Source organism: Mauremys reevesii, linkage group 13, assembly GCF_016161935.1.
Source record: "Mauremys reevesii isolate NIE-2019 linkage group 13, ASM1616193v1, whole genome shotgun sequence".
Classification (NCBI taxonomy): Eukaryota; Metazoa; Chordata; order Testudines; family Geoemydidae; genus Mauremys; species Mauremys reevesii.
The window spans coordinates 36,277,809-36,291,378 of NC_052635.1; the positions used below are offsets into that span (position 1 = coordinate 36,277,809).

Sequence of the window (13,570 nt, forward strand, 5' to 3'; positions counted from 1 at the left end):
AAAATATAATAATGTATGAGTTAATTCCAATCATAATTTGAATTACTTCTCTGTCATCATTTTTTAAATTGACTGATTACTTTTCAAAGTCATTTAATAATGAAAGAGTATATCTGCTTGAAATATTCAGATTAATTCTATGTATAGGAATTTATATGTTATACTTATGTGACTAACTCAGTCTTATATTTTAATAGTTACAGTATTTTGTTGATTAATATTTTATTAATATATTGACATTATACACATTAAAAACAATTATAACATATATATATATTAATATACATGCAACCAACCAAACAAAACTTAAAGTTGAATCACTATATTAAAATGTGTTTATATGTTGTCAAATATTTTATTTATGTGCACATTTTAAATTCAGATTTAAAACATCTAAGATTTAAAAAGCAATGAATAAAGGTGAGTAACAAATTCCGACACAGAGACCCTCCTCCTTCATAATTTGCTACCCAAATGCTTATGAACAAGCGAATGCAGTTAAAAATGGTACCCCTGCAGTGTCAGTTTTTTCTACCAGTAGAAAATTCCCTGATAAGAAGCCATTTCTGATACTGCTGCTATAGCAAAATCTGATGTGAAGTGGTTTGTGATAATACACTTTGCTACCCCACCTCTGAGGCAGCAGTTCAAACCAGGGCCTGGCACTGGAGACAGTGAGCAGAGGTGAAGCAGTTCACAGCATGTGTGTATGTGTGTGCAGTCATCTCTCCTCTCTCTCCCTCTCACAGGGCAAGAGCCACGGAGGCTGGAACTGCAGCTGTGAGCGAGGGAGTCACGTGCAATCCAGAGGCTTTGCGTGCAGGGCAGACACTAAACTATAGAGGCTTGATCCCTTTTTCACCTCTCTTTATCTCCAGTTGCATTTCATGTGTCAATATCTATTCCCCCTGTGCCTCTTTCTAGCTTACTGTGAAATGGAAGAGTCTGGGGGATGGCTCCAGTGTACATGGGATAACCAGACAGAAATAGCTGGAGAACAAGGGGTTGCCTATGATATCTCACTGGAGATCAGTGTATAAAGAATATTTGTTCCTGTGTCTCATAATCAGACCAGTGAAGAAAATAGAAGGGTGGGGAGGGAGGGAAACCAGTGATTACTGCAGAGATAAAACAGCAACAACACAACAAAGGCAGCATTAAGCAAAGTCACAAAACCTAGCCCCAGGGTTTTACTATTAATTCTTTAAAACATTAAAGCAAAACATCACATTCACCCCTACCTTTAGTGAATTTATTGCAGGGGAAAGACACTAGATGGGTTACCCTGGTGAATGAAGTGATCTAGCCACAGAATCAGAGTATGCCCGAGACATGCCCTGCCAAGATGCCTCGGAATTAGAGCTGGTCAAAGGGTTCCCAAAAAGAGGAGGAGGCAAAAGTAGATAATTTTGTGTGATTTGTTGTTGTTTTTCAACCAATTCCATTCAAAACACATCCTGCTCCAGGTCTAAATGGTTGGGGAGTTCAGTCTCTGTGCCACATTTGATACTTGGTCCTTCTGGTGCGACAGATAACAAAAAGGACAATCAGTGCCCACTGAGCTGGTGGTTTTGTGACATGGACAGCTGTCTTTTAGGAACCAGACTGAGAACATTGAACTCACTTATTTAAACGGTCACAACTTGGTGTCTGCAAAAATGATCTTCTTAGAAAGAGTCGGAAATGGGCAAGACTAGACTGATCAAATTTTCCATAATTCTGGCTAATCTGAGGGAGGAAAACACCCTGTTAATATGCAATCCACTCCTCTGCTAAGCAGTTTTTGAATTCTGTAATGGAAAAGGATTTTATTTCAGTTCTATGGGTGTGATGTAGTTCACTGGCAGGAAAGTCACTACATCCACAGCTCAGCAAGTTCAGGATCTGCCAGAGCTAATGATTTTCTCAAATTTTGTTAAAATGCAGTGCTAAGAGTATTTTAAAACAACAGCTTTTCCTTTCCTCCCCTCCTCTATGGATCTCACCAAAAAAACAGCTTGATTGAGAGATCCATTTAGTTCAAGAATAGCTGTGTCACTCTTTGAATGTATCTGTGAAAATGAAAAAAATAATAAATAAATAAATGTATTCCAAAGTACATGATACAACATTCCTCATTTAGGGCCTGATCTAAAGTGAAGTTCATAGGAGTCTCTCCACTGACTTTAGTGGGCTTTGGTTCAGGCACTGCGACCAGAGCATTTGAAGCAAGAGTTATTGGGTGAAATCATGGCCCCACTGAAGTCAATGGCAAAACTCACATTGACTTCAAGGGGGCATGAGATCACTCATCAGTTCTCGTTTTTAATTAAATCCAGCCTTGTGTCTGTCTTCATTCACATACTTCATCAACATCCTTCCATAAAAGCAGGATTCACCTCCTATTGATTACTGTTTGTACTTACTGTTTGACAAAGACGGTTACCAGTCATACTGTACTGTCTGCTGCTGTCATGGGTGCTCCTGGCTGGCCTCGGTGAGATCAGTTGGGGGCGCCTGGGCAAAAATGGGAATGACTCCGGGTCATTCTCTTCTTTAAGTTTTGTCTAATGGAGATTCACTCCTGCCTGGAATATCATGGCAGCTGGAGGCTTCTGCCTCAGGCTGCTTTCTCCAGTCAGCAGCACCACGCGGTTGCGCCTACCCCTTGCTACCAGGGCTCACAATCAGATATTTAGACCTCTACATTTTGCTGCAAATAAAAAAATGAAGCTGCCGTTTAGAACTGTCCCCCAACATACGTATCCTGGGACATTTTGTATTTTACCAGTGTCAACCAAAGGCCCACATGCAAATGGAGATTCAGTGCTGCCTGTGCTTCTATCCTAGTGCTTCTCACAGAGTCCCATTTTCAGCTATAGGCTGAGTAAATGCAGAATGGTGGTTCACTCTACTTTGCTGTAAGCTAACCGCCCTCCCCTCCCCCACTTTGATCTCTGCTTGTAGAGGCAATAAAGTCAGTGTTGTTTCTTATTCCTGCATTCTTTATTACTTCATCACACAAATGGGGGGATAACTGCCATGGTAGCCCAGGAGTTAGGGAGGAGGGAAGCAGCAGGTAGGGTTGTTGCAGGGGCACCCCCTAGAATGGCATGCAGCTCATCATTTCTGTGGGATGTCTGGGGCTCTGACCCGGAGCGGCCGTTTGCCTCTCTGGTTCTTTAGTAGGCTTGCCTGATATTCTAGGCAGGACCGACTCTCCATTAGACAAAACTTAAAGAAGAGAATGACCAGGGGAATCATTCTCATTTTTGTCCATACACCCCCGGCCAACCTCACCAAGGCCGGTCAGGAGCACCCATGACAGTAGCAGACAGTACAGTATTACTGGTAACCGTCTTTGTCAATTTGCAAAGCAGCAGACGGTACAGTAGAGCAGGTAACCATCTTTGCTAACTTGGAAAGGCCAGGGGATGCTGCTGTGTAGCACTGCAGTACCACGTCTGTTAGCAACATCCAGTAGACATACGGTGGTAGTGAAAAAAGGCTGAACGGGCTCCATGGTTGCCATGTGAGGGCGTCTGCCCGGGCAATCCAGGGAAAAGGGCGCAAAATGATTGTCTGCCATTGCTTTCACGGAGGGAGGATTGACTGGCGACATTTACGCATAACCACCCGTAACAAATTTTTGGCCCCATCAGGCATTGGGATCTCAACCCAGAATTCCAATGGGTGGGGGAGACTGCGGGAACTATGGGATAGCTACCCACAGTGCAATGCTCCAGAAGTCGACACTAGCCTCGGTACATGGATGCACGCCGCCGAATTAATGTGCTTAGTGTGGCCACGTGCTCTCAACTTTATACAATCTGTTTCCAAAAATCGGTTTCTGTAAAATCAGAATAATCCTGTAGTGTAAACATACCCTTAGAGACCCAGAGTGATCTGGGATGAAAAACGCTCTTCTGAATCAGGCCGAACAGGAACTTGAACCTAGGTCTCCCACACCACAGCTCTATCTACTAGGCCACCCGCTCACTTTTTGACGCAAAAACACACATTTTGACACAATTCTGTTTTCAGAAAAGCATTCTAAATCTTTTGTTTTCATTCCAATGAGGAAGGGGGATGCAGTTTCATTGGATCTTCCCAGCCCTTTCAAAACAAAAGTGTCATTCAAGGGAGGGTGCTCTAACTGCCTCCTCCCCCCAACAAACTCAACTTCTTATCAACAGAAAATGAACCACGGTCTATAACTGACAAACTAGTTTTACTGTCCATGATGTGTCGAATGCTAAAAGTAAAAACCCCGAATAGTGAAAAGCAAGATTGGGGTCAGATTTTCAGAACTGTGAACTTAAAAATGATTGTGTTTCTGTGCCTAATTTCCAGGTGCAATTATGCATGCAGTTTCATGCACAATTTTCATGCTGTCTTTTTGGCTATTTTAGATGTGCATTTCCTGTAACCTTAGGAGCTGTATTGTACAATTTAGCATATTGCTTATTAATGGGAGCATATGTGTACTGCACAGTTATGAAAATTGTTCTCTGATTTTTTAAAAAAATATTTGTCATTAATAATCTAAGATGGTAACAGTGACACGAGTGTTTGTAAAAGACAAGGAAACCTCTTAAAAATATGTATGATTTTCATTTGGAAAATGTATCCCTGAAATTTGAATAATATGTATCATACTACAAGTCTCTGAGATGAACTTAATGAACTGAGTGGCCTTTACTCGTTGCATTAACATCCTGCCCGTAACCTGGCACAATAAACGTAGCCACTGTCTAGCCCTGTTGAATAAATTTACTAGAGTTATGCAAAACTTGAACCAAAGGCAACACCAGCTGACTTACAGGATTAGTTGATTGAGCCTGAAATGTTTGTGCAGATGTTTTACTTTCAGTCTGAGGGGTGATATTGATTCAGGCAAGCCTGACACCACCCAGAATCTTTTGGAAGCAAACTGATGCTGTTACTAATCTGAAGTTATTCAAGGTTACATTTTTACAGGATGCTACTAGCTAATGTGCAAAACAAAGGACAATGAGTATATTCTTCTTAGGAGGCTGTGTTGAGATATCAAAAAAGAAAATATGCTGTAAGAGTATTTCCTGAAACTTTTTTGCATTAATACAATCAAATACCCTTCATCTGTGTTCTGAACAACTCCTGCTGTAAGGATGGTTTATAATGTACTTGTGAAGGATACTTTTATAGCTCATTTCCATGAAATATACAGATTTATTAGATCTCACAAGCTTAGCCCCCGGAGGCTTGGGCAAGTAAGAGTCATCAAGAAGTTATGCTGGTTATTAAGAGGTAACACTCTTCCTTCTGAGTCAGTATTGAACTCAGAGTCCTAATGTACTGTTAGGAGCCACTTTGCTGTTGTAGTTGTCATCTTTTGAACCACGTTCAACATCGTGGTTGTGATCATTTATGACTTCAGAGAAGAGGACATTTAACACCCCCGTTCAAATTCCAAATCGGTAATTACATTTGGCCTCTGTAACTTCCTCCTGCAGTGTCAAAAGAATCAGGGACGTTTCACTTTCTGTACTACACTGTTATGTGGCATTGTTATATTTCGCCCGAGGTGTGGATGAAGCAATCCTCATGTTTAGTCAGTAAACTATTTTGAGATCAAAGGTCCCATATACATGTAAAAGATACTATTATTCCAGCAGTACATCTCCATGATCACATATATATGAGTTAAAATGTTGGTTTGCTAATTGTATGGAGCACAGTGTATTTTGGCATCATTCGTTCCATTAAAAGTACAAAAAGACATCAAAATTATCTCTGCCTTTACCATTAGTCAGTCAAAAGGCACTGAGGCCACACTCCATTGAACTCAATACCCTCTAGGCCACATCCTGGTTATTTCTATTCATGTGTATGTACATCAGGGATTAGAGCAAGTGCCTAAGCAGCTCATCAGTTAAACCCTCCTGGGATCCTGCTGTTTCTTTCAATTTAATGCTTATGCATGAATTTCTCTAGATGGGATTTTAGTTTCCTACCTATATGACTATTGAATACAGATATCACCATGGGGAAAACACGCACCATATTTATCTCTTTATTTGGTCAAGCATCAAATTAGTGCATATGTCAGATACTCACTAGGAGTCACAGGCTTTCTCCCAGGATACCACTGGATTCTGTGAAAAATGCAAGAAAGAACTTTTGCAGATTAAAAGATGCTGAATATTATTTACACTAAGGCTGGGGAAAACTGAGCCTGTGTGAAACCTTTATACCGTTGTTGTTATTGTTGTTGTTATTTTGTTTTGAAAAAATTAGGTTTCCACAAACATTTTCATTTTCTTGAAACATTCCCCACTACAATTTAGAATTGGGGAAGGAGGGTTTAAAATAAAACAACTCGAAAATTTAGACAGCATGTAGGCACTTCGGAAATTCTGATGATAACTAGCTAGCTAAACACATGAATTGCTAATTAAAGAGCAGCCTATGGTATACAAACTAAGGATTTTTTAAATAACCATTCTTGTTCTGCTTCTAGGGCAGTTAGGGGAAGGAACTCACAGCAACCCACAGCTCATATTTTGTTAGAGCCATTCAGAGCTCCATCTTGACATAAATCTAGAACTCATAGTAGGGTCCAATTTGGTAAAATTAATTTTCCCATCCTTAATAAGCACAATTGAAATACATGGAGTGTTTGGAATCTGGATCTATATTTGATTTTTGCAGCTAGAGCCCATCTCTAATAGAATTCATCCAATGATATGCCTTGGGATATATGGGGAGGGTATGTTAGTAATTACTGGAAAGAGAAGAAAAAAAGGGAGAAAATGGATAGGACTAGCATTAGAAAGTGAGTCAAACTCATTTTGCTGATTCCATGCATATTACACTAGTATTTTGGGGAAACTCTACAGACATTGTACTGTCATTGGTACAATTTCCCCAGTTATAACAGCGGTGGAAGTGCTGGAACCCATGATGGGGCATTTTTATTACTCTGTCATCTATAGTGCTCAGAGCAAGCCTAGACTACAAGATGGTAAATACATCTGTACCCAGGCTACACCAGCTCCCACCATTGCTATTACAGAGGAGCTGCTCTGGTGCTATAACAAAGATAGGAGTTTTTACAGGAAAGCTCACTGTAGACGAGGCTTTAGCAATGGATTTGGAATAACTAGCTAAAGGGACCAAAATATATTGGTAGTATTCTCTTCCATCCCATTCATGCTTTGTCATCCGCTGTATTGGGCACCAGTCTTAGAGAACCTGAGATGCATACTGGCTTGGAGGCAGACAGACACAGTGCTTGCAAAGGGTATCATTTAAGTGAGCATTGTTTAAAACGCTTCCAATCTGAATGCAGATTATGGCTTAGAGTGCGGTTTAACTCTGAAAATGCCTGTGCAAAAATGACAGCTTACTCACCAGACCTTCTGTTCCTGTCTGTATTTAAAGCCAGAGGTAGAATAAGTTTTTAATGCTTTTTGTTCTTGTTGGCCCTGCAAAGACAGCACAGCTAAGGGAAAGGGAGATAGATTCTATCCCTTCTTATATGAATTGTTTACTAAGGGACACCTGCACAACCCAGTGGGAACAAAAGGGTTGCATAGGTATCATTGAGACCATCAGTTGAGTACAGCTGGATTGTACAGGTATAACTGAGGGTAATTTGAGCTGCTGAGCCTTTATTATTGGTGATGATGTGCAAGCCAAGAAGCCAGATAGACTCTTAGATCCCAGGCTGAGCTTGTGGGGCTGCACATAAGAAAAACAAACACACAAACATATTTTTAATGGTAAACTGAGCACATTTGATATGGAGTCACTAAGAGACAATGTGCTAGTTTTATATTCACTTGTCAGAGTAAGCCGATACTTTATTAAATTCACGGTAGAAAGATAGTGATACAGAGCTAAGATTATAGGCCCAGAGCCTTGTGTCTGGCTGAATAGTGGCTGGTGCATGTCCTGATGGGGCAGTGGAGAGACAGAAGTTCTTTTGTGCCAGCTCTGCACGTCCTTCATTCTGGTGCTATCTGCCATACTGGAAGGAAGACTAGCTCCATGGCTGCAGTAAGTTATACCGAAGGCCACTCCACTGGACCAGAATCACTGGAGCATAGAGCTTTCCGGTCACACCACCTCCTGCCCCAACATGGTTTCCATATGAGTCAAGTAGAGACATCGAAACAGATTTATTCCACCAAAGAGTTCCTCTACACAACGGGAATCTCTAGCTGCTTCATTAGGGGAGCTTTCTGCCTGCTTTGGGCTGCGTGAGCTCAGTGGGTCAGGTTGATACTTGCAGAATGACTTGAAGCCATACACTTAATGCTTGGGGGAAAAAAGGAACCTCCTATTGTGGTGGGGATGACCTGGTTCAAAGGTGTTTAGGAAAAAAAACTGATTTGGGGAAGAAAAGAGACTTCACATAATATGGTAATGAATTCTAGCACTGAAGAGAGAAGCTTGGAAAACACATTGCCTTGACATCAGAGACAGATGGTTGTGTCTGAACCGGGTTGGGCTAGATCTTTGTGGGAGGACAGAAACGTTATTTTTCTGGACAGAGTGTGCTCTGGAAATCTATGAGCTCTCATTAGAAAGGTCAGAGACAGGGCTTGCCCTGTAAACATGTAAGACTGTAATGTGCTAATGAGAAAATGTGTGAGTGAGTATATGTTGCTGATTAAACCATTAGCTATTTTTCAGAAATGACAATGGCCACAACTGAAGGAATTGCTGCTTTGCTTTAGTTTAAAACCCCTCAACCAAGAGATCCTGTCTTGACAGTGAAATCTGGTGTAGAATGAGACAAAGTCCTGAGGCACCTTATAGACTAACAGAAGTATTCTTGCCTGCATATTGATACCTGCCTCTGGAAATTTCCACCACATGCGTCTGATGAAGTGAGTATTCACCCACGAAAGCTTATGCTCCAATAGTTCTGTTAGTCTATAAGGTGCCACAGGACTCTTTGCTGCTTTTTACAGATCCAGACTAACATGGCTACCCCTCTGATACTGCTGTAGAATGTAACTGTCCACTTTGGTTTTAGATCCTGACCAAGAGGGATCCCCTGGAACAGTAAACTCCATCAGGCTAGTCTGAAGGCAGTACAGAGACCAACTTCAGTGATACTACATGCTTCCTCATTAAATCTCACTCTTGTTATTGTGGCTATTCTTCTTCTCTTCTTACTCCCCAGGGCATCTGTGAGTTTTACCAAGTGATTTCAGAACAGAGGTGGTGTTACAATGCTCACAGCTCACTCTAACCAAGGAGATACTATACTGATTAGGTGGCACATTTAAAGGTTAATTTTAGGGATTTAAGAGTGCTCTTTCCCAGGGTATGATGGTTATCTAAGCCAACATCACTGTTAACCCATTGATCTGTTGATTCACTCTTAACTGTGCCCTTGATTTGATCATTGTATCATTTCATTCTTAATTAGTTTAATGAAGTCATAATAGTTTTAGCCTTAGTGACATTTTTGCTTAATATCTGCTTGCTTATTCTTTTTAATAGAACTCATGAAAAGTACACAGAACTGGTTTATTCTTTCCAATTGAAATATGGGTCCAGGACTGCGTGGAATAAGGTAAGTTAGCCATGTTACTTAAGAATCTCTTGGCCATCTCCTTGAAATAAAACCTTAAATCCCTCACATAAGGCCAGCTAACAACACTATGTCTAGTTTAGCTTATGAGAGGTGTAAGTCTAGATATGCTAAGCAAAAGATTTCTTTTAATTCCATTTTAACCAGATGAGAACTGGGTGAAGGACACTTAAGAGGTGAGCTGGGAGAAGCCAGCTTGGGTAGTGACCAGTTACAGCTGGACTTGAGGGGTTGAATTTTGAAGCTACCTGGCCATGGAAGACCCAGACACCATGACCAACAGGAGGGAGACTAAGGGAAGGCTCCAACCACAAGAGGGTTTTGGCTGGTGAGTCACTTCTGTGCACATGGGGGTCACTTTGGGGCAGGAACCTATTGCATGGACTTGGGCTTGTCTTCACATTCAGTGCTACAATGGTGCAGCTGTGCTTCTGTGGTGCTTTGGAGAAGATACTACTATGCTGATGGGAGAGCTTCTTCTATCTGCGTAGCTAATCCACCTCTCCGAGTAGTTATGCTGATAGGAGAATTTCCCCTGTCAACATAGCACTGTCTACACTGGGGATTAGGTTGGTATAATGACTTTGCTCAGGGATGTGGATTTTTCACACCCCTGAGCAACACAGTTATACTGATCTAGGTCTGTAGTATAGACCTGTCCCTAGTCTGCTTCCATCAGATCTGTCTGTGCCTTTTTTCCTTTCCCACTGAGTTGTACTGCAAAAACTAGGGCATGTAATGGCTGGGAAAATGCCCAAAGAACCAAGGAAGAGGCATGAGTTGAAGGGTGGTTAGGTTACAAGTACTAAAAGGACAGACTGATGGAATGAGTTCCGCCAAACAGAAAACTGAGAGTAAGTTCATGTAAAAACAAAACTCAAGCAAGAAAGAGCAACCCATTTGTGCAACTGAAAGAGAAATTAGGTCACTGAGTTCAACGAGTTTATCTTATGCCACCCTCAGAAAATTGTACCTGTGCAGACTGCTTTTCCTTTCTTTATATACCACAGTAACACATAAACATGTACTCACCACAAATCCTGCCTAAGCATGTAGGAGAATAGGCAGTTTCAAAGCTTTGGAAACATCCAGTTGCTATTAATTCCAGTCCTTTTATGTTGAGGGAAATTAAATTGGCTCAGATATAGCATGTATTATTCATCTAATGCAGATACAGGAATAGCTATGACCTAAATCATCCTCTTTCATGGGGGAACCCTTAAGAAGGGAAAAGAGAACTCGGTCACCTCTGGGAAGTGCACATTGCAGAGAATTCAGAGAGGTAGGTGGCTGACTACTAGTGCAATGAAAGGACGGGTTCTGGAATACATGTGGCCAGAAGTGGTTTTCCTGTCCCAAATCTTCAACATTTTGAACATTTTTCTCATCCCTAATTGGGACAAAAAGTTGAAAATCTCACCAATGTTTGCAAACTGTTTATATATATTGAGGAGAGAGAATCAGGCCAATTGAAATGTTTCATTTTGATCATGCCCAAACATTTTGAAGATTTTATTTTATATATTTTACATTCTTTTTACTACAAACTAGCTTGATTTTTGAAACAGTCATTCTGAACCAAAAATAGAATATCTTTCACTTAGAACAATTCTGGAACCTTTTTTTTCCCAAAAATTTTTTAGGAACAGGGAATTAATTGAAATGGACTGTTTCTGTTTTGATGAATCTGTATTTTCCACAAAAAGCTTTGTTGAAAAATTCCTGGCCAGCTCCAGTGCAGACAGTACCCCAACCCCTCAGAATCTGAGGATTTGTGAGGAGTATGCTCCAAGCCCACAGATAACAGGACAGAAATGCAGACTTCTTTCTTATCTTGACTTGGCATCTGTATTGCTATTGTGTATCTCTTTGTCTAATGAGGGAAGAAGCATTAACTCTTCTCCATGGCTGCTAGGACGTCTCTTTCAAAACTAATGAGCCCCAACTGTTTGGTGTTAGCCGGGAGCAGTTTCTGGAAGCCATTGCTTCTTGTGTCTATAGCTCTTGGGGCACTTTCATTCATTTTTACTCTCATCTGTTAACTGGATTCATTTTTATGAGCCTTTTGTGAAGGAAGGATGGCCTGGTGGCAGAAGCACAGGGTGGGGAGTCAGTAGCTTCAGATTTTATTCCTTGTTCTAACTCACATTACTTAGGCACAAATTCTCCAACATACTCAATTATTGGGTGCCCAACTTGAGACACCTTAGATGCTTCAATCTGGGCACCCAGTGTTGGCCTTAAATTATCTGTGCCTCAGTTTCCACAACTCTGAAATGGAGTTAATACCTACCTAGATACCTCATAATGATGATGTGAGTATTAATTAATGTTTGTAGAGAGTTTTGAAAGTCTTGCATGACAGGTACTAGAGAACTGTAAAGCACTAATTTTGGGCTTGGCACATAAACATACACACGTTGATACTGTTCTATTTGTTTCTTCTTGTGTGTGTCTGTATAATTTTTTTCTTTTGAATTTGTGGGTTTCCTCATTTATTTTATTTAAAATAACCAAGAGAGGATACATGTACAGGAAAGATGGCTCAGGAAAATGCGACACTAAACAGTAAATAGGGTTGCTTCCAAGAACCTTTGCGTATTTGAGTCTCCTGCAATTGTTACATATGTCAATTAACACGCCCTGCAATCTAAGATCCAGATCCTGCAAACCTTTACAAATGTTTAACTTTTTGCACATAGGAAGTCCTTTCCAGTTGAGTTCACTGAGCCTACTTACAGTAAATCAAGTGCTGTACGTGTGCCAGTCCACTGTGTGTAAATACTAAAACAGTTATTGGGCCAAAGAGACCAAGCAAATGGGCATGACAGGAAAGTCAAATTTGCAAAGGTTACTGTTATGAGCTACATGTTTCTTGGAAATCCCCCCTTTTGATCTTTAGTGCTATAGTATTTATCTTGTTCTTCTGAAATCAGTGGGAATTGAAGACACACAACATCACCCTCAGGCGGTGCTTGGTAGACTACAGGATTAGGCACTTAAGGACTACTAACCAGTAGCAGAATTTTAAGGGCCAGATCTCAAACCTTGCTCTGGTTGCTTTGTGCCAGTCAGCAGCGATTTAAAAAAAATGCTTTTCTGAAGTCAAGGTCACTTCACTGAGGCTTGAGGGAGACCGCACAGCTGTATGCACAAGATCTCTTGCAAATATTAGGGAGACGTCCCACCAAAGCTACTTTCTGTCAATAAAATTGCTCTCAAAACCTTGGCTAGTTGTCAGCTCACCAAACACATCATCAGCCATACACCCTGTTCTACCAAGGCTCCAGGCTCTTGAATGTTGGGCCCAACATTGCGCTAATGGCAACTGGTTGTCAGGAGTCCACTGAAGCCAAAACACACCCCCGCAGCTGTGGTTATGAAATGTTATGGTAACCTGATTTTTTTCGTAGCTGTGATATAAGCTAAATAAATAAACCGAAGCATGTGGAGGCAATTATGCAGTGCAAATGCCAACTGCCCTTATTTCTATTTAGGAAAAAAATCCCTCTGTTTTAACAAAATATTTATTATTTGCTCACAAAGTTCCTCAGGAAAGGAATTTGGAGTTGAAGAATTTTTTCCCTCCACCTCTAGTAATTTCCACAGCAAGACAGATGTCCTGGGGAGAGGACTGGTCTTGTGGTTCAGGCACCGGCCTAGGACTAGAGAAACCTGGGACCTCTGTGCCTCGATGCCCCCGTCTGTAAATGGGGATAACGCTTCCTGATCTCGGCGGAGTATGTGAGGGTAGATGCCCTTAATATTCATGTGGCGCTCAGCTACCACAGTCAGAAGACACCGTTGGCACCAGCCATCTTTATTAATATGTTATTTACAGGACTGTAATTAATGTAATTGATCCATATTCATTATAATAAATGGACTGATGAGTGGGAGGTGGAGAAGGGTGAGGCACTGGTTCCCCCAAGCATGGGGAGTGCATGGGTGACTGCTCCCCCCACCCCAATAATGGGGGGGTCAGTGTGGCTGGTTCCC

General features: G+C 41.2%; 1 long non-coding RNA gene across 1 annotated transcript; it reads left to right on the forward strand.

The window, feature by feature from the left end:
- The first annotated feature begins 8,541 nt into the window (after positions 1-8,541).
- On the forward strand, positions 8,542-9,893 carry LOC120379785. Its single transcript, XR_005587594.1, has 3 exons — positions 8,542-8,858; positions 9,481-9,553; positions 9,719-9,893. It is a non-coding gene; the product is annotated as an uncharacterized LOC120379785 (long non-coding RNA).
- The last annotated feature ends 3,677 nt before the right edge of the window (positions 9,894-13,570 follow it).